The 22,780-nt window shown below is 35.1% G+C and overlaps 1 long non-coding RNA gene across 4 annotated transcripts in view; it reads left to right on the top strand.

Moving 5' to 3' along the window:
* The first annotated feature begins 826 nt into the window (after nt 1-826).
* Nucleotides 827-22,780, top strand: part of LOC105867098 (uncharacterized) — a 58,565-nt gene continuing 36,611 nt past the window's right edge. For 3 of the 4 annotated variants that reach the window (XR_012916016.1, XR_012916017.1, XR_012916018.1), the window contains exons 1-3: nt 827-873; nt 6,957-7,052; nt 7,331-7,392. This is a non-coding gene — a long non-coding RNA (uncharacterized LOC105867098). The remainder of the gene's footprint in view (nt 874-6,956; nt 7,053-7,330; nt 7,393-22,780) is intronic. The other variant, XR_002223029.2, reaches the window with a different exon arrangement.

Consider the following 22,780-nt stretch of genomic DNA (forward strand, 5'->3'; position numbering starts at 1 on the left):
ATGTGATTTTTAAATCTTCTCCATTTTGAAGTGCCTGTATCAATGTTTTTGCTCCTTCATTGAGTGTGATCTGATGTGTGAAGTGATAACCATCTGTCATTGCTGCAAAGAAATAGACCAGGGTGGTTTCTTGACCTACCCAACCTGTGGCAGAACTGCTTGAACACTTTCTTTGTATTTTAAGACACTTGTTATAAAATGTTTATTCTTTTTTAATTTGACATTTGTTATTACAGATATCGTTGTTCTCTGCATATTACCTCAACTGTGAAATTATTAACACCCTTCTATGTCTTTACCATAAGCAATTTATTACTGTAAAAATTAACTTTATAAATAATATGTAAACTCTCCTGAAAAATAAACATATATTTATTCATAATTATTTTTGCAAGCACAGCAAGTCACGCCTAAGCATGTAGGGCAGAGGAGGGAAATAATTAGAAGTATCTTCACAGCAAAGACTAGAGAGATGCCTTAGTTTGGAATGCTATAATAAAACACCATAGACAGACTGTGTGGCTTAAACAACAAACATCTATATCTCACAGCTCTGAAGTTGGAAAGTACAAGATCAAGGTGTCAATAGATTTGGTGTCTGCCTGGTGAGAGCCTTCTTTCTGGTTTGTATACAGCTACCTGCTTCTATCTTGACATACCTGAGAGAGAGTGGGCTCTGATTTCTTCCTCTGCTCATTTGCGCACCAATTCCATCATAGAGGCCCCACCCTCATGACATCATCTAAACCTAAGACCCCACCCAAAGACCTCCAAATACCATCACAATGGGGATAAGGGATTCAACTTATGAATTTTGAGGAGACACATTCAGTTCATAGCAGGAAAGGCAAAGCTGGGGCAAGGCCTGAGAAGGTAAGTGTAGTGGATATCTTAATGGGACTCTGGAAATGTTGATGGAAATTATAACTTTAGCTTAGGGGAAAAAAGACTTAATGAGATTTGTGCCTTGACTATCTCTCTGTGATCACTTTCTACTCTTTCTGCCTTGCTCACTGTACTTTAGCCAGACATCCATTCTCCTAACAGAGCCTTTCATTTATCGTCCAAATAACTCTTTCCCCCCAGAAGGTTACAGAGCTACATCTCTCATTTCATTTCAGGCTCTAATTGTCTCCTCTGAGCAATCTATCAAAATTTCTAATATTGTGTATCATCATATTCTTCTATATTTTAATTCAGACTATTTATTACCACCTGGAATTTTTTTCATCTATTGATTTTTCTGTCTAGAATGTATAATCTGCCTCCTGCCTTTGACTGTGAATTCTAGGAAGGCGTCAATTTTATGGGTTCCATTCGCCACTGTATTCCTCATTCAAAGAACATTCAGTACATAAATAGCACTCAATACATTTAGGTAGAATAAAGAATGAAAAAACTCTTATGCCATCAATAATAAAAGAAAATGATTTAATAAAAGTAAACAGTAGGGTTGTCCATGACTTCAGGCAAATTAGATTTCAAGGAAGTTCATATGCAAGTGGATTCCAAGAAAGCTAAAGTAGGAACCTAATGCACCAAACAGAAAAAGACCTGCTGCTCTTAGAAATCAGGGCTCAGTAACAACATCCAGGCCTGAAACACAAGATCTATATTTTGGCCAGTAATATTAGTACATGTTCATTGTGAACTTTGAGCATTCTGTTCATCTCATTCTGAGATGACAATAAGGAGCATGAAAAACAGGACACAGAAATATGTTCTTGATTTGTCTTTGCAGGAGTATTGTCTTTCCTTTTGCCTTCAGGTAAAAAAAGTGAAAGTTAAGCTGAACAAAACTAATGAAAAAAACAAAACAGAACTTATACTGACAAAATGAACCTTCTGTTTGCCTCTGGTGAAGTGCCTGTTTCATCCCTTAATCTTTATCAGTTGTAACTTAAAGAAGTCCCTACTTTATATACAAAGCTTGGGTTATTTTTGGAAATGTTTAATCTCCCAGACCAACTGTTCTACTGTTTTGCTGCTGTATTTTGTTTCTCTTTAATAGTCTTCTGTTTATTTAGAGTTAGTTTTGCAGGTCATTGTCTACCATTACATTACATATTTCTTGAGAGTTTGAGATACAGCTTACTCATTCTGTTCGTCACATAATAGGTATCAATAATAGTTATTGAGCTACAATTGTAATGCATTTAAATTTTTTCCTTTATTTATTTTTATTTTTTCCTTTTATCATATTATGGGGGTACAAATATTGTTAGGATTACATATATTGCCCCTGCCATTCCTCCCCCCGCCACGCACCTTTACCAAAACATCAAGCGTGTCCAACCCCTAGGTGCACATTGCACTTTTCCTTTTATTTTTAACATAATTCTTAAATTTTATTTAATTTTTAAAACATTAGCTATAATTCTAAGACGTTCCAAACACCAGCAACCTTGTCTGTAGTTAAATGAGAAAGATAAAATGCATAGAAAATATAATTCATTTAGGGAAAACCTATGGCTGGTCACTTAAAGGAAAGCTTTCAAAATAGGGTTGAGTTTTTGCTAGCTGTATGGAATATTCGAGCAGTCAAAGCAGCAGCTATATCTTCCAGGCCTTCTTTTTGTTGTTGTTGAAGACATGACAATTCTTGTTCAAATCTGTGATCTCTCAACCTCAATGCTCAATTCTTTATGATTTTCATACACTTTGTTGCCTACTGAGAATCTGAATGCAAATTCTGGGTGATTTTTAACCTCATTTCTTCTTGATAAATACAGATTTGTCAGAAAATGTGATATTTTAACTGAGAATGCTGATCCATTTTTTTTTTACTTAACTGACAATGGCATTTTTGATCCAGATTCCTTTCCAACTCTGATTTGCCCAGCTATGAGGCCTCAAGAGCCTTCCTTTAACTCAGTTTCTATGACTAATATCAAAAGTGATTGGAAATATTCAACATCCCACACAACCTCTGAAGATGTTAAAATACTCTCTTACCTAAGAGAGTAACCAAATGTAAATGCATTCAAGTAACACCATAATTTTCCTCTTATTAGTAGCAATAGGTCCACATTTGAAGAAAGTTTTTATTTCACAAGTTTGTACACAAGTTTTTCTTTCTCTGAGAGTGCTCACCATTCTTGCGTATTCGTGACAAAATGACTTGGTTTTCTCAGCCTAAATATCTACTCTTTTTCTTTACCCCCAGTTCTACTGGAACTCTTTAATGTATCTATTGTCCTCTAAAGGACTTCTATGACATTTGTTTTTTGGTATCAGTTGGCATTTTAAGTCCTGAAAGTCACTGGTACTTTCAAAGAGAAGAAAGTAATTAGAAGATCTTGAATTAATTACTTTGACAATATTGTATTGCATAGATACCTATGTAAGGAAATGTGCTAAGTCCTAATTGTTGTTACAGAGCAATCACTAAGGCTGTAAAAAAGCTAACACTATAGTGTTTGGGGCTAATAAAGAAGCCTTATTTTAACTATGCAGAATAAGAAAGTTTCTTTGCTTATTTCTCTTTATGTTTTCTGCATATAGAGTCATGCATTCATATCTTGGATGGCTAACAACCTAACTTTTAATATAACTCATACATCCCTTTCTTTGATGCATATATAATAGTATGTCTTTTTACTTGAGTTTCAATTTTAAAATTGAAGACAAATTATGTGGTTTTATTGGAGGAAATTTTGCATCTCCGACTAACAGCATTCCCTCATTTATGACACCAATGGTACATTCGTATTTTTTTAGACTATATAGGGTATATGGAAGCTGTGCACTTATTCTCTGAAATTATATCTGACAGATAACAAAAATACATTAGAGGCAATGATAGTATATGGAATATGTACTATTAATAAGACACAGCATAGAATGTAGCATCTGACTGAATTTCAAAGAGTATAATGGACATGTTGCTAAACTAGCAAGAAATATTTGCAGCCTGTTTCTTAACATGCAGAAAAGGCTCCAAGAATCAAAAGGGGCCAGATGGAGATGGGAACAAGATACACAGCTGGCCCATCTGCCAAACACAAGGCACTAGTGTGCAGTCCAAGGAGAACTCAATGGTTTCCCTTAGATATTCAAACTTATCCCAGAAAGTAATCTGTTCACTTGGTCTTGCTACACGATAAGCTCATAAATATAAGCATTTACTAGACATGCTATATATTGTAAAATGCTATATAATCACTTTTATTAGCAAAACAATGGTATTCTAGTATTTGATAGTACAGTGGGAAATTATAGTTAACAGTAGTTTATTATATGTTTCAAAGTAGCTAGATATGAGGAATTGTAATCTTTTTAACACAAAGAAAAGATAAATGTTTGGGGTGATGGATATACCAATTACCCTGATTTGATCATTACATCATATCCCAATATCAAAATATCACATGTACCCCCCAAATATGTACAACTATTATGTATAAATAGAAAAGGGATGACATTGGTATATAGTTATTTGGTAATATTTTTCCTGCTTCCTCTTTTTCAAATTGAATCTCATTTGTTCTTTTTCACCCACATGCTTAACTTATTTGCAACCAATTATATCATTTCTTTCTCCAAACCAGTTTTACAGCACCTTTCAAACTGACATAATATGCCAATCCAATTCAAGCCCTATTTGCCCTCTATTTATGATCAGAAATACATTCAACAGAGCCAAGAATCATTTTCTAGTGCTTCCAAGGGCCCACTCTCATCTATCATTCTCCACATTTATGATCTCTTAGTTTATTTTTAATCCATTTTATTGTGTTCTTATCAAAACGTATTTGACAATTTTTATGCACTTACTTGAACCACTATATCAACCACCTTATTGAAGCGTAGACGTTTATTACCCATGGTCCTCCCTTCATATGCTAATTTTTATAATCTGTCGAAGAAACTCTTAACTTTACCCAGCATGATTTACTGTTAACGATCCCAGTGCGTTTATTTTGCATGATTTCATTGTTCTCTAGATGTTTGTAGAATTTCTCTCACTTAGTTTTATTAGTAACTGAGCCATGTTTTGTGCTTGAGGAAAGGCTAAAGTGGATCTTTTGTGAAACATGTTATTAACTCTTTCACTTAAATGAGAGTTCTTTGGTAATAATAACTACCATAGACGAACTAAGTTACATATGTTTGTGTAGGGGCATATGTGTGTATGAATGTGTGTGTGTGCATGTGCACACATAACCAAATTTTTGCACCTCCCCATAATCCCATGCTGTGAATAAGATCATAGTAAGAATAACGATTCAAGTTTTTATTTTTTTGTCCTCATCCACATGTGTCCCTGTCAAGTAAAATGTTAAAGTATTTGAGGGGAATCATTAAATATGTTCTCACATGTATTCACAAATTTAAAAAGACCTCCAGATGACCCTGTTCCTCCCTGAACATGTTAAGTACTTCTATGTCTACCAGTTATTTATTATTATATATCATGAGAGTCAGAATTTCATTACTGTTTCATCACTGTTCTACTTAGCATCATCTTCAATGCACTACAGCACTTAGGATACTAAAGCATAACTCTATGCCATACAGAACTGCAAAACAAATAGGTTTCTGTATTCTGAGTCATTCTGTCACCATGCCAGGTTAGATATGACCCCTTATTACACACTGTTCTTTATGAAATTATCTCTTTCAGCTTCTGCCTGAAACTTATTTCTCCAAAGGCCTCATGAATCAGATAGTTGCAAAGATCTGAATGGGAAATACACACTATTCTCCCTAACATTGTTCCATCCCTCTCTCTGAAGCTCTTACACAAATCTTCCTCTTGTACTAATAATTACATCAGCAAAAATAATACCGTGTTTCCCCGAAAATAAGACCTACCCATAAAATAAGCCCTAGCAGGATTTCTAAGCATTTGTGCAATATAAGCTCTACCCCGAAAATAAGACCTAGTGATGGACGTGGCTATGCAGTGTATCTATCTGCACAATCCATGCATTTCCTTGAAGAGCAGTAAAGAACACGAGCAGCCCTTCTCATCTGTCCCATGAGAGCTATTGCTCGACATGAGAGATTGGGGCCAATGTTCTAAAGGAAATAGAGTCACAAGAAATTCAGGATGGAATTCGGGGTTTGGAGAGTTATTATGATGTTCCAGAAGAAGACAACTTAACTATATTTGAATAAATGTAGATTGTTGTTCCATACTTAAAATAAATAACATATTCCCTCAAAATAAGCCTTAGGGTGTCTTGAGGAAAAATAAATATAAGACCCTGTCTTATTTTCGGGTAAACACAGTAGACACAAAACAAATCAGTCCACATAAATAATGTCATCTAGAGTCTCTACATGGATTTTTGAGCCACTTTAAGACATTTTAAATCTTAACTTGAGTTTATGGTAGATCTTTTCCACAGGTACTAAGGCATGCATATGAGCTTACAAATATGTGGGTGGAACTGGGGAGTCTTTATTATTTTAGTAAGGTAAGGAGTTATAGTATATAGGTTCTGAATCATGTTTTAGGCATCAGAAATTGATCTCCTTGGCCATATTGGACCAAGGTACAAATGACAGTGTTTTTTTTTTTTTTTAAATCTTTGTTTTTATTTAAGCATATTAGGGAAGTACAAATGTTCATGTTACATATATTCCCTTTGCTCCACCCAAGTCAGAGCTTCAGCATGTCCATCCCCCAGACAGTGCACACGGCACCCAATAAGTGGGAATACACCCATGCCTCTTTTCTATCCTCCCAATAGTCAAAGTCCTCAACAAAACTATTTTCCTGAATCAATCTGAACCAATCTTAGCTTGTCATTAAGTTTTCATACCAGTCATCAGAAGAAGTCCCAGTGCTAAGTTCACCACTCATCTTAAACTGTCTTTTCTCTATATGGCTCTGCACATTCCCTATTCTGTTCCTGTCATTGTGCCTTCTGTAATTCTTAGTGCACCATCAGCAAAAATCTCTTGAATCCTCAACCTCTTATCTATATGTTTTCTTTGACTTCAAGGAGGCTTTTTTCTGAAGACACTGTTTCCCTGGAAGGTATCCCAAGTGATGACTATTGTTGTGTCCCATAGCACTCTGTGTCTCCTGTGGAGATGAGGTAGGAGTCCTCCTTGTTTTTTATTGCCAATTCTAGAATATTCTATCTTCCTTCTTCCTAAAAACCCTGACTTATGATACTTATATCATCAACGTATCTTACATACTACCATTCTATGTTGCTGATATCTACTGAACCCTGGGTCATTTTACTTCATTCCTGGCAGATTACAGTTTCTTCCTCACCATAACTATGGTCAGTATTATACTTGATACAATTATTAACATATATAAATAATCTTTCTAACAAGTGGTCTTCTCCTATCTCTCTTCCTCCAGTGATCTTGTCCTCCATTGCAGCCGATCAATATCCTTCAGTGTTCAAATTGTCTATACTAAAGGTATTCTGAACTACTCAAATTATTCCTGTTTTAGTTGTCTATTCATGTTTAACCAACAGCCCGAAAATTTAGTGATTTATTTGTTTGCTTATGCATTTGGAATCTGGGCTAGGTTTAGCTGGTCTTGCTTCATGTGGTTGCATTCAAATACTGAGCTGGCTGGGGGTTGGGTTGGGTTTATCTGGGACCTCTGTTAAAGATAAGATAGAGTACATAGGAAGAAGAACGAATTTCTACATGTGGATTTGCCTCAAGAGCATATAGAAAATATCACATTTATGTGCATGGAAATTTTAATTTTGGTACCTGAAGGTTAAATAAAAACTAACAGCCAAATCACAATAAGATATATACAGAATGCCTTTAATAGAGGTAAATTATATTATAATAGACACAAAACACCCTTTCAGTTCTCTTTGTCTTTTTGCTAGCTGTTATCTCTGACCAAAATTCACTTTCCCACTCCCACTGTTTGTATAGTAAGCATCTTGTACACAGTTTTCAAATGTTTACTGATATTTTGGCAAATATACATGGAGAATTGGCTGCCTTTTCCTCTGTAGTTCTATTCTGCCTTTTATAGATGCTATTATAATATCTACTCTATCATGTCAATATGTCACTTCACATATCTTTTCCTCCCAATATATTGCAAATTCCTAGAGGAAAATAACTTCTTTTTTAAAAATCTTTGTTTCTCCAGTCTTTAGCAGAATCATGTACTAGGTACCACTTAGTATGTACTCAATAAATGAACAATCAATAAATAAGTGCATAGAAAAGTGGCCAGATCTCTATAGTTTACCTTCATGGTAGATAGTCATGCCTTTATGCAATGAACAAATATTTGAGAACACTGTCTGTGTATATCACTGAGCTAGGTGTTAAGATACAGTAGTAAAAACTATGGAAAAGGTCTCTCTCATAAGGAAACCACATTCTAGTGGTGATGACATAGATTAACAAATAAATATACAACACAATTATAGTTTATGATAAATTTGAAAAAGGGAATAAATGTGGTGTTCTGCAACATAACAATGGGTTACTTAGGTTGCCTAGGAAAAGCCTCTCTGAAGAGGTAATGGTTAATCTGGGGACCGAGGGGGTGTGAAAGGATACATGCATATAAACATTTAGGAGAAAAAGTATTCATGGCAGAGGAAATATTGAAAACAAAGTACCCATGGAGCAAAAACATGACTTTTCCAAAGAACAAAAGGAAGCCACCAGGACTAAAGTATAAACCAGAGTGACATAAAATGTAGTATAAGAGATAGGCAGAAGCTAGATCATACAGGGCTTTGAGGGTCCTGGTATGGACTTTGAATTTTATTCTCTGTATTATGGGATATTATTGAAGTATTATAAGCATGGGAGTTGCATAAACAGATTTACTTTTATTGTATAAACTAATCAGCCCCCCCAAAAAGTGATATGGATACTTTACTGGGGACTATCTTCTCTAAAATTCCTCCTGACTGCCTGATGAACATGTGGAAAATTACCTTTATATGAACAAAAATCTCAATTTTAGCTATCCGAAGTTTAAATAAGAACAAAGAGCCAAGGTACATCAAATATGCAGTGAATCCCATTAACAGAAATAAATGAAAATATAAAAGGAAACAAAACACAAAATATTAAAATAATTTAATTGTTTAAAATATAAGAATAGACGAAAATCCTGGCCAGGCATGTTGGCTCACATCTATAATCCCAGCACTTTGGGAATCCTAGGGAGGAAGACAGCTTGAGCCCAAGAGTTTGAGACCAGTCTGGGCAACATAGCAAAACCTGATCTCTACAAAAACTTTTTTTTAAAAAAGTAGCAGGCAGGGTGATGTGCATCTATAGTCCTAGCTACTTAGGAGGCTGAGGCAGGAGGATAACTTGAGCCAAGGAGTTCGCAGTTGCAGTGAGCTTTGATCATTGCCACCACACTCCTGCCTGGGCAACAGAGTGAGACTTTGTCAATAAATAAATAAATAAACAAATAAATGAAATAACACTAAAGGAAACAGAGAAAATGTGGAAAACTGGCTTAAAAAAATCAAAGTAAAACAACAATTAATGCACTCAGAGGGATAAAGTTATTGTATCTGTTAAATAAGAATAGAATGCTATCAAAGGAAGAATGATCTGAGAATAAGAAAATACTCTTGGAAATTAAAATTGTATAGCTGAAATAAATAACATAATAGAAGTGATGAAAAATACGCTAACGAAAGACTCCCGGAGAGTAGTGTAAAAATTTTAAAAATTGAATACAGGAAACAAAATAATAAAAATGAGATTGATTCAGAATGTCAAATACCAAGTAAATCATACCAAACACATTCATAAAAGAAGAGAAAATTATCCAAAAATGTAAGAGAATGAAAGAAATAAGCATTCAGATTGAAAATTTTTGAAATTATAATACGTTATAGGTCTCACATAATGGTGAAATTTTAGAATGTCAGTGTCAGCAGATGATTTTTGAAACTTTCAGAAAGAAAAAGTACTAACACATAATTTTTAGAAAGAGAAAGAGAGAGAATGGATCTCAAGATGACACTGAAGCTTTATAAAGTTACACCGAAATCCAGAAGGCAAAGGAGAAAAAATAAGCCTTTAAGTTGTTGAGGAAGGTTATTATTCTAGACTTTAAAATCCCAATCAAATGAGTGATTACATAAAATAGTAGAACAAATATATTATCCTATGTAAACTTCACCCTCCCTTTTTTTTACTTCCCAACAGCCTCTTACTAGGAAGTTCATGGAGTATGTCTCCAGAAAAAAAAGGTAACGTAAAACAAGAAAGAGGAAGATGTAGGGTCTGGATAGGAGATCCAACATAGAGGTGCAGCAATTTAGAGTCCTAGAATGATAGATAAATTAATCTCCAGGATGGATGGTTATGGATGTGGTCTAAAGAGCAATTAGTCCACCTTGAGAAAGGAGAACAGAGGCCTCAAAAGCAAGGACTCCAAATAAAACAAAATTCAACCCACAGGCAAACTATTACTATAAGCCCTATTAGAAAGAGACGCTGGACTGTATGGTGGAAGATGATGTAGGTTAAGGTAAAAAATAAGCAAATGTGTATAAGCAAATACGGCAATGATTTACTCTAATAAAAGCAAAGCATTGCCTAATAAAGATCTATTCATACTACATTACTTGGCAAAGCAGTGAGAAAATATTTGATTTAGAAAAATCACACAAACACACACATATATTAAAGATTAACTATTCCAGGTGAAAATACTGTGTTTTGTTTAAATGCTAAGTGATCCTGTTTCTTTTAACAAATTTATATTAATTTGTTACTTTCATCTGTTTTCTAAGCCTAGAAAAAATTTATATCATTATTTTTTGTGTTCATGAAAATAAATAGGAATGTTTATTTTCTTCTAGAAAAGTAGACTTGAGAATATAGAGATCTTCCTACACTTTAAGGTTTTCAAGTTGTTTGCAGGTTCCAATAATATATTCTGAAAGATAATCACCAAGAAAAGGTCAGGTGTTTCCTTAAGGAAATCATTCTCTAAATGGCTTTGTAGAAGGTATAATTTCAATTGTCTTTGGCCATGTAAAATATCCCTTACTCGAATCAATTAATGATGGTGATTTAAGAGTTATCAACCTAAGAGACATTTACTTGAAAAGGTGATTTGCATTAAAGAAAAGGTGATCTTGTAGTCCTTTTTCTCTAGCCAGACAACAGTAATTCTTTACAAAGCAAAAGCTTTCATTGTCTGAAAACAAAATTACATCTCTATTTGCCATGCTGTTAGCAATGAAGCGAAAACAAGTATGGTTTTGAGCAATTTTTAACAAGTATTATGCAACTCCAATAATATATTACTAACAATTTTTTGCCTTTCATTTAATAAATTGTCATACTGCTCAAATGGAGAAAGAAATGGTATTCTATTATCTGGGTGATCCAGCATCAAAAAGGAGAGGAAATGACATAAGAAATATTAGTCATTGAGCCTGGCTTTTACAAAAAGGTTTGTGGCAGAGGGAGCAAGATGGCTAGTTAGAGACTTCAGTCACCAGATTATCTCAAAACAAAACAAAAAAAAGTTTCAAGTGAAAAAGCAAAGCCCAGGTGCAACACTGGCGGAAAGATTCCAAAACTTACCTTTATTGGTAATTCCATTGGAAGAAGTTATGGGAGGCAGAACAAGAAGGAGCAAGATTTTGGCAGAGACCAACACCCAAGGGATTTGGAGTCCAACAGAAAGGGGAGATAGGAATGTTTACTCTCCTGCACCTGAGAGGCCCTGGCTTGTGATCTTAAGTTGTCTACATCTCACCCAGTGGAGACACAGGCACAGAGAGGAGTCCATAGGGTAGGAGAGTGTCCCCACCCCAGAGCAGAAGCACCACTGGAGCCTGGAAAGACACATGAAAGTGGGGACCACTCCTCCACCAACCACCCAATGCTGCAGACATAGCCACCTCTGCTCCCAAGAATGAGCTTCTGGTGTTGGTATGCTACAGAACAGCCGATTCTAGGCTTGTGGGGATACACACCCCTAACAGTACTCTGCTCACTGTGGCCAGGTTCTTTCTACACAGACAGTGTGGTTCATTTCTTTCCTTTCATGGACAGGCAGTGTTTTTGCAGCTGTCTCGAGCCAGGAATGTTTGGCCTTTTATCTCAGCATTACTGGATCCACAGCCCATGCTCCCCAATACCTATACAGACCACAGCAGCCTTAGCAGACCAGTGAGTCCTGGGGAAACCCAACATCCAATTTCCTCTATCATTATCTTGCATTAGTAAGATACACTTATAACAATTAATGAACCAATACTGGTACATTGTTATTAACTAGTTCATAGTTTGATCAGATTTTCTTAGTTTTTACTTAATGTCCTATTTCTGTCCCAAGATCCCAGCAAGGAAACTGCCTTATATTTAGTCATTCTTCTTAGGCTCCTGTGTTCTGACAGTTAAGACTTTTCATATTTTTAAATACCTTTGCAGTTTTGAGGAGTATTTCTTAGGTATTTTTCAGAATGTTCTGCATTTGGGATTTTTTTCTGATGTTTTTGTCATGATTAAACTGGAATAATGTATTTTGGGAGAAAATGGCACAGAAATAAAATACCATTTTAATCACATCATATCCATGAAATATAATATCAACATGACTTTTCACTGTTGATATTGACCATGGTCACTTGGCTTAGTGTCTATCAGGTTTCTCCAATGTAAAGTTAGTCTTTTTTTGCCCCTATTCTGTATTATACTCTTTGAGCAGCTGGTGCTAAAAGAATGAGGAGTTATACTTCACATTCGTGAGGGTGAAGAATTCACATAAAATATCTGGAATTCTTTTGAAAAGGAAATTTGCCCCCCTTCATTTATGTTTTAAATAATTTATTGATATTATAGTATAAACACCTAGACATTCATGATATCTATTTTATACTTTGAATTATAATCCAATACTACTTTATTTATTATTATGTTCCTCAAATTGTTCCTGGTTTGGCTATTAGAAGCTCTTTCATTTGGCTCCTTTGTTCCTTTGAAATATCCCTATCAAATTTTTTAGCACTGTCTTTCTTTTTGAGTACTTTCTTCCACTTCAAGATGCCCCATGACCATCTTTTATTTTTCCTGCTTTAGTGCTAGAATCAGCCATTTCTCCAAAGAGTCTTGGGACCTTTTATTGGAAAATGATACTAAGATCTGGACACTACACTAAGTATTCTAATTTCTGCTGGAAATGGCATTGCTTCTAGGTCCTCTCAACTGACAGAGCAAGAAAATATATGTGTATATATTAACCCCTCTGTGTATGTGTGTGTGTGTATGTATATATATATATATATATATATACATACACACACATTTCTCTATATAACCATCTATATTAAGCTAAATATGAATTTATACTGCTGAATCCAACTCTACTCCATTACCACATGCTAGCATCCTCCCCTTGGCTCCTGCCCTTTCTTATCTGTAATTTTACTCTTCAATAGTGAAAAATCCGGCTCCTACCATCCACCAACCATTTACTTAATTGTTCAGTTCCAGCACACATGTACAGCAATATCATAATTATTAATCCATAGCCCCATGTACCAACTAGAATACAGTACTTATATAGAGGTTTTTTTTTTGCCTTTAGTCTTACAGATCCTACTAATTTCCAAGGTTACTTAGGTTAGCAACTCCAACTCCCTTCCCCTCTACTATCAATGAGGTTGTTTCATACATTTATAGACAATTAGTTTATATGCCACATTCTGTAATCCATCTTGGGATTTCCTGGTCTCCTAAATGATTTTGCATTTGCAAACATTAAGGTTCACTCTTTGTGCTATAAAATTCTATGGATTCTGACAAATGCATAAGGGCATGTATCCACAATGACAAACAAACCATGGTACATCAGTACAACAACAAGATATTATTCACCAATAAAAAGGAATGAGTTATCAAACCAGTATCAAACAAAATAGAGTCATAGCTCTAAAAAATTCCCTATGCGTTAACCTATTCAATTCTCCCATGACCTATACCCCTGGAAACCACTGATCTTTAATATCTTTATAGTTTTGTCCTTTTTCCAGAAGGTCATATATTTGGAATCACATAGTATGTAGCTTTTTCAGACTGACTTGTTTCAGTTAGCAGTATGCATTTCAAATTCATGTCTTTTCAAGGTCTTCTGCATGATCCAGCCTATTCTTATGGCTTTCCACGGTGTTTTGTAAGTCCTTGAATGCATCTTTCATTTCCAGAATGTTTGTTTGGTTTTTCCGTAATACTTCGATTTCTTTAGAGGATTTTTCATTCATTTCCTGCATTGTTTTTTTTGGCTTCTTTGTGTTGCCTTTCTATTTTCTCTTGAATTTCATTGAGCTTTCTTACAATCCACATTTGAAATTCTTCATCTGTCATTTTAACCATTTTGTTTCAGTTGGTTCTAGCATGTTTGATGAACCTCTTGATTTACCTCTGACTCATTGTCTTCACCTCTTCCCAGTGGAGTGGAGTGAGTTTGGTCCCCCAGCTTAAGCTCAAAGCTGGTGGATTGTACTTGTGTGTATGAATCAACTGCTCCCTAATAGCTTGAGATGGAAGGCACTGTGTTTAGCTACCGGGTTGTTCCCACTGTCGTTGATTGTAGTTTGTGTGGAGAAGTTGTTGCTGAGGTAATCTATTGTGCCTGTCGTAGGCTTTAGTCCCCCAGGTGGTGTATGGGAATGCCCCACGCTTTGGGAGGGGCCTTGTAGCTTCCAGGGGTTGCTTGACCCCTACTCCCCGTGAGGTGGAGGGAGGAACAAGATTAATGAGGTGCAAGAGCCTGGGTGTGTGAGATTCTATGCGGCTCAGAGGTTTCTTATCCTGCCACTAGGGGGAGCCATTGATGTGGAGTTCAGGGCTACCTCTCCAAGCTTGGTGGGCTGCACTTGAAGGGAGGGAGCTACTCGTTCGATTTCTGAGGCCTCCAGCCAGGTTTTTCTATACCTGTCCACAAACATGGGTACTTTCCCCTCTGATTGGTCCACTTGTGTTTCCTCTCCACCCAAGATGGGCTCTCGAGTTTCCCCAAATTTCTTGTGTCTGGCCCACTGGCGTGCATCTCCACATGTCGCTGGCAAATAGAGGGATCTCCAATTATGCACCCCTTTTCCACCACTAGACCCCCAAGCCAAGGCGAGTAGGCCTCCCTTGCCCAGAAGTCTTTGCCAGGGGGACACTCCCACCGGGGGAATAGTGGCAGCCCAAGGAAGGACATTATATGATTTTGAATGGTGAACCAGGTTTGCATATCTGAAATAAATCCCACTTGGTCATAGTGCATAATTATTTTTATACATTGTTGCCTTGATTTGCTAATAATTTGTTGAGGATTATTGCATCTGTGTTGACGAGAAATATTGATCCATAGTTTTCCTTTCCTATACTGTCTATCTGATTTGGGAATTACAGTAATGCTGACCACATAGAATGACTTAGGAAATGTTCCTTCTGCTTTTATTTTCTGGAAGCAATTGTGGAGGATTTTTGTTATTTTTTTCCTTTAAAGCTTGGTGGAATTTACCAGTGAAAACCATATTTGAATATGGTGCTTTTTAAAGAAGGTTAATAATTGTTGATTTAATTTCTTTAGTAGATATAGAATTATTCAGATTATCTATTTTTGCTTATAAGTTTTTATAGTTTGTACATTTGAAGAAGAAATTGATCTACTTTATCTAATTTATCAAAATTGTGGGCATACCAATTTCTTTATTATCCTTCTAATGTTCTTGGGATCAGTAATATGATGACACGGCCTTTATTTCTGATACTTGTAACTTGTGTCTTCTCTTTTTTGTTGTTGTTCTTTGTTAGCCTGGATAATGCTTTATCAATTTTATTGATCTTCAAAGAATTGACTCTTGATTTAATTAATTTACCTATTGTTTTCCAATTTTTAATATGAATGACTTCTGCTCTAATTTTTATTATTTCTTTTCTTTGCTTGCTTAAGGCTTAAATGACTGTTTTTTCTCTAGTTTTCTGAAATATAAGATTCAATTGTTGATTTTAGAACTTTGTCTTTTCTAATATATGTATTTAATACTATAAATTTATCTCTAAGCACTGATTTTTGTGCATCTCACAAGTTTTTGATAAATTATGTATATATTTACTTATTTTAAAATATTTTAAAAAAACTTTTCGAGATTTTTTGAGTCACGTGTTATTTAGAAGTGTTTTGTTCACTCTTCAGATATTTTGGGGATTTCCCACCAATTTTTCAGTTACTCATTTCTACTTTAATTCCATTGTGGTTAAGTTATTTTATGAATAATTTACAGAAGAATAAAGAGAAGGTAAAAATGACAATATAAGAATTTAAATATAGCAAAACAAATTTTATTTCATATTTTCCTGGTTTGGGAGGTATATGTAACCTGAAATGGGCAATGCTTTTTTTTTTTTAACTTGTTTTAAACTTTTATTTTTTTGAAAATGTGTTTCGTGGCACAGAATGTAGTCTGTCTTAGTGAATGTTTCATGAAAGCTTCAGAAGACTATGTATCCTGCTGGTAATGGATAGAATATTATATAAATGTCAATTTGATCAAGGCAATTGATAATATTTTGGAAGTCAGCTATATCCTTACTGATTTTCTGCCTTATTGATATATCAATTGCTGGAAGAATAGTGCAGAAAACTTCAACTATAATAATGGATTTGTCTATTTCTCCCTGCTTTTCATCTTATCAGTTTTGCTTCATATATTTTCATGCTATCTTGTCAAATCCATAGATATTTGAGATTGTTATGGCTTCTTGGAGAATTCACCCATTTTTATATATTATTGGATAATACCACTCTTTATCCCAGATAATATTCCTTGTTATGAAGTTAGCTTTGTCTAAATTAAAATACCTACTACAGCTTTCTTTTGATTAGTGTTGGTATGCTATATCTTTCTCCATCCCTTTGCTTTTAACATAATTGACTCTTGATATTTGAAGTGGGTTTCTTGTAGAGAACATATAGTTTTGTTTTTTGAATCCACTCTGACAATGTCAGACTTTTAATTTATGTATTAATATTTAAATGATTCACATTTAAATGATTATCGATACACCGGGGCTAATATCTACCATGTTTTTAAGTGTTTTCTCTTCATTGTTCTTTGTTTCTTTTTCTCCACTTTTTCTGCCTTCTCTGTTTTTATGTGAGCATTTTGTATGATTCTGTTTTATTCTTTCTTGGCATATAAAGTATGCTTCTTTTACAAGAATTGGTACTTGTGCTAGAGTTTGCAACACACATTTAAACAAATATGTCTGTCTTCAAATAACACTATAAAACTTTATCTGCAATGCAGGACACTTAGAATATTTCCACTTTCTCCCTCTTGTCTTTTATGACATTGATATCATTTGTTTTATTTACCCATATGCTATAATCACCTAGTATATTGTTAGTGTTACTACTTTAATTAAAGTTAGCAGTTATCTTTTAGATTAATACAAATAAGAAAAATATTATTTTACTTTTATTTCTTCTTCATCCAATGTTCTTCCTTCTTTATGTCGGTCTAAGTTTCTGACGTATATAATTTTTCTTCTTCCTGAAGAATTTATTTTAACATTTCTTATAGGGCAGGTCTTCTGGCAATGAATTCAAACAATGTTTGTTTGAGAAAGTCTTTATTTCTTTTTTAATTTTGAAGATTAATTAACTAGATATAGAATAGTAGGATTTTTTTTCCTTTTTACAACTTAACATCTCACACTCCACTGTCTTCTTCCTTCCATGGTTTCTGCTGAGAAATCTACTATAATTCTTATCTTTGTTCTCCTATAGGCAAGTTTCTCCACACATTCTCTACCCTGGGTTTATTCGGGATATTCTCTTTGTCTTTGTTTTTTTATGGTTTGAATATTATATATCTGCATGTAGTTTAGGGTTTTTTGTTGTTTTTTATTTATTTGTTTGTTTGTTTTGTGATATTTATGCTACTTGGTGTTCTCTGAGTGACATCTATGGTTTGATGTATGTCATTAATTTTGAAAAGTTCTCAGCTACTATTACTTCAGAGATTTATTCTGTTCTGTTTTCTCTTTTCTACTTCTGGTATTGCAATTAAGGGTATGCTATACCTTTTGGAATCATCCCACAGTTCTTAAATATTCTGTTCTGGTTTTAGTCTCCCTCATTCTTTTTTCTCTTTGCAGTTCAGTGGGGGAAGTTTCTATTACGTATCTTTAAGCTCCCTGATTTTTTCCTTGACCATGTCCATTCTACTGATGAGCCCATCAAAGGCATTCTTTATTTCTGTTACAGTGTGTTTTTTATTCCAAACATTTCCATTTGATTCTTTACTAGACTTTCCATTACCTTCTGCTTGTACTACCTATTTTTGCATTTTTGTACTACCTACTTTTTCCATTTTAGTTATTATTATATTAACCATAGCTATTTTAAAGTCTGTTTGATAATTACAACATCTGTGTCATATTTTAGTCTGGTTCTGGTTATTGCTTATCTATTCAGATGTGTTTTAGCATGTCTTGTAATTTTTTGTTGAAAACCAGACAGGAGGTAGTGGGTTATAGGAACTGAGGCAAATAGGCCTCAGTGTGACATTTTATGTTAATATGGATAGGAGTTGGACTATGTTTAATGTTTGTTGTAGCTCTATGTGTCAGAGGCTTCAAATTCCTCTAATGTCTTTGTTTTTGTCTTCTCTCTTCACTTTAGACTTCAGTAAGTTCTACTCAGAGAGAGTCTTAAACCTCTTTCAGCTGTAATACACTGTTATTATATTGAAGCTCCAGTGGTGTGGTAAGGTATAGGGAGGGGAAGAGGTTTATATAATTTTACGACTAACTCATAGACTTTTAGTAGGCCTATGTTTCTGGGCTGTGACCTTCAAAACTGTTTCTCAGTTATTCCCCATTTAAGTGAGGCAAGAAGGCTAGAGGGGGCTGGAGTAGGAAAAATTTCTCCCAGCTGGAGCAAGGCTCTGATAAACGCATTTTCCCCCAAAGAGTAGACTTGTGTTGTGGAGAATGCTCTGGACATATTTCACAATGATTACTCTTTCCTTTTCCCTACCAGAGCCACGGGGAAATGCTTCTTAAATCTTCATCATGAGAACCTGGTAGAGTTCCTAGAGGAACTTTAAAACCCATTACAGTGTGGGAGGCTCCCTAAAGCTGTGGCCCAGAGGAGTTTTAGACTCTCATGCTAGTCCATAGTGTTATCAGAATTACCATTTGTGTATTTATAACAGTTTATATTTCTAGCAGCTTCTACCTTAGATAAGTAGATTTTAACTATTTCCCTGGATCTGCCTGTCTCTGGAGATTTAAAGGTGGCAGTTTGCCCTGTGACTTCAGTTCTCTGTATCCAAGACAAGTCATTGATTTTCAAGTTCGTTCAGCTTTTTTTTTTTTGTTTTAAAGATGAGAATGGCAACTCTCAAACTTTTTATATGTGGGAGTATTTACACTGCAACAAGTTGTCCAAGAACTCATGGCAGTGCTCCCCTCAGTCAGGCCTGCTGACAATGAAAGCTCTCTCTGATCATTTAAAAAACCTTTATTCCATACATCCTAAGTTCCAGTGAGTTCTAAACATAGTTTACTCACTCTTCCACACCTTTATATTTCTGGATATACTATACATGGATATATTCATGTACAAACCCAGACCAAATTTGCCAATGTATCAGAAAACCAAGTTTATTATCAGATAGTTGCTAAAATTAGCCTTCCCATCACAAGCCTGGTGTGATGTAATAGTACTAGATATCCATGTCTCACCAAATTGTCTCCTTTCTCCCTAACCTGTCTGGGTTGATTTTTTAGTAAAACTGACTTCTATTTCCTGAAAAACATGCTATTTTACTTATGGCCTTAGACACATGCTTTAAAAATAAACTTGCTTAACTTTGACCCCATAACAGGCCTAATCTTTATAATATCCTCTTTCTGGATCCCCAAAATTTAGTCAAATGTAGCTCCAAGATGGATGGAACTTCTTCAAATATTGTCATCCACTTGACTATGAACACTGTGACTGTTTAAACATTTCTGAAACCAGGAGCTTTCCAACACTGATCTCACTTATCAAGATTTAGATTTCTATTACCAACTCTTCAGCACTCTGGTATGAACTATTGTTACCTCTCATGAGTGCCATTGAGTTAGTTTCCCTAGCCTCAGGCTCAATTTATTCTTCTTTTTGAGGATTCATCAGTAAAATATCATCATGCATGGTAGCTAAGGCCATATAGGTTAAATTACCATTTGTACACATTTCAACAGAGTGGTGAAAAAATCAGCAACCTTACATACACAAACACATGCACACACTAGCACATATACTGGATGTATATTTTTGACTGAAAGAACAATGCATTGTGTAGTCAATGAAACCATATCAAACATTAGTAGAATAATTATATTTTTATTTCATACATGTAAGAAAAAACTAGAAGACTATTTACATATACCCAAAATCCCTTGAGACTTTTTTTTATATGCCTAGATACCAAGGTGTAACTTCTCAGTACAAGGAACTTAAAAAAGAAGCAAACAAGAAATTGAATAGTCTCACTAAAATCAGAGATTCTAAATCTTTCCTCCCTGTTTTCAAAGGCTTATAAAAGCTGAAATAAAGTCTTTCTATACTCTCTAAGATTCATAGGTATCTATGACAATGCGATTTAATAGAAGCTGACAAAAATACAACTCAGCAGACCTATAAAGGGAAATCTTTCAGACATTGAAAAAAAAAACAATTTTCCACTTATTTTAGAGGACTAAGTTGCTGGGAGTCTTCACATTTTATCAAGTACCAATTCTTCTCTCTTTTCATTCCACTTTGCACAATATATTGGACAAATTTGGGCTTGAATACAACCATTTATAAAACTGACCATTTTAGAAATGGATAAATGGAGATTAAAGGTTTATATTACTCGCCTGTCTTCAGTTAGGAGCTCTGAAATCCCTTAAATCTTTTCTTAGTTTCAGAGGTAATGTTCAAGTTAACTGATGTTCAATAGAAAAAATATTTCTGCCTGTTTATGAAGGAACTCTGAGTTTGAAAACATCTTGATGCAATTCTAGCAGAAGAAATTTTGATTTTGTCTTAGCCCAAGTGGCTTCAGTAAAGATGAGTAATATTAATATTTCAGAAGATGAGACCATATGCAACACAGGCCCATACTAGATTAAAAGTCTGGATGAATGAAATATCATCTTTTTGGCAAAGGTATTGTACTAAAGAATTGATTTAGAGATAAGGTACTGATCTGTATCAATATTGAGGCCGAAGACCAGGAAAGTTTTAAGGGCCTTAGAATGGATAAGATGGATATTGTATAGCCCTGGGTATAACTCTGGGCTCATTGACAGAAAGACTCACAGCAAACGGGCCTAGAACTAATTATGTAGTTAGGCAGAGCTTGCCTCTTTAGCTGATGGAAAATATCATGGGAAAATATGATAGCAAAACAGCAAAATAAGACCAGACATAAACCAGAAGAGGAGGTAGTTGGTTAGTAATGCATCTGAAAGTATTTTCCAAATCATAACCACAGAGCCCAAGGAGAGCTGTGGACTTGCTGGGTGGAAGAGGTAATGAAAAAAGTTTAGGGGCTGTAAAAACAGCTGGAACTTGGTGAATAGAGAACTAAAGAAGACAGGGCTATAGACAGAGGGCTAAAAATCTACATATAAATTCCCCCTTGGGTCCTTGGCCAATTCCTAAGTTGAGCATATACATTGTGAGATTCTAAGAGGCTAAACAGAGAATGGCATCAGGAGGCTGGATAGGTGAGCAGAGACTTCAGAGGTCACATAATGCTGGTAAGACATTGGAGTCTGAGCTCATCCAAAGGGAAAGACTTTCATGAACACACCAGATTTTCAATTGATATACCATAAGGGATGCCCTAGAACTAAAGAAAATACCTTAAGACTCTAAATGAAACAAAAATAGATCCACTCTAACAAAGCTTAAAACCAAGTCTTGATAAGATTGCCATGATCTTATGTTAAGAATGTTAAGATATAACGTTCTTAAGAGGAAAATAATATAATCAAGAACCTCTAAATTCCTTGACAGTGCCTGGCATTCTATTAAAAAAATGACTAGACATACAAAGAAATAGGAAAAAGCAGCTGAAAAAGTGGTAATAGAATCAATTCCAGAGAGGAATCTAGCAGACAAAGCCTTCTAAGTAACCATAATTAATATGTTAAATATTTATTACCTAGGGTTTTGGTAAGGGCCAAGTGAAATCACATATGCATAAGTGTTTGGCACTCATATGTTTTCTTTTCATTTAGACTTTGCTAGAAAAACACTGCAGATTTTTAGTAACTACTGATTTCTTGATGTTATGCAGAACACCAATCTCAGAAATAATTATTTCCAATTCATAGATTATGTAATGGTTAATTTTAGGTGTTGATTTGACTGGATTAAGGAATTTGACTGGTAAAGCATTTTGGGGGGTGTATCTGTGAGGGTGTTTCCAGAGGATATTAGCATGTGAGTCTGAATGAACTAAGTAGGGGACATCCACCTCAATGTGGACAGACACCATTCACTCTACTGGTAGCCCAAAGCAAACAAAAGCAGAGAAAAGGTGAATATGCCAATCTATCTGCTGGACAACTGGTAGCTAGTTCTTGGACAACTCCAGGTTCTTCCTTTCCTGTTCTTGGACAACTCCAGCTTCCCTAGTCTTTGGACTCCAGGGCTTACCAGTGCCCCCTTGGGTTCTCAGGTTTTTGACCTCAGACTGAGAATTATACCATCAGCCTCCATGGTTCTGAGGCCTTTGGACTTGGACCAAGCCACACCACCAGCATCTCAGGGTCTCCAGTTTACAGA

Source organism: Microcebus murinus, chromosome X, assembly GCF_040939455.1.
Source record: "Microcebus murinus isolate Inina chromosome X, M.murinus_Inina_mat1.0, whole genome shotgun sequence".
NCBI classification, from domain to species: domain Eukaryota; kingdom Metazoa; phylum Chordata; class Mammalia; order Primates; family Cheirogaleidae; genus Microcebus; species Microcebus murinus.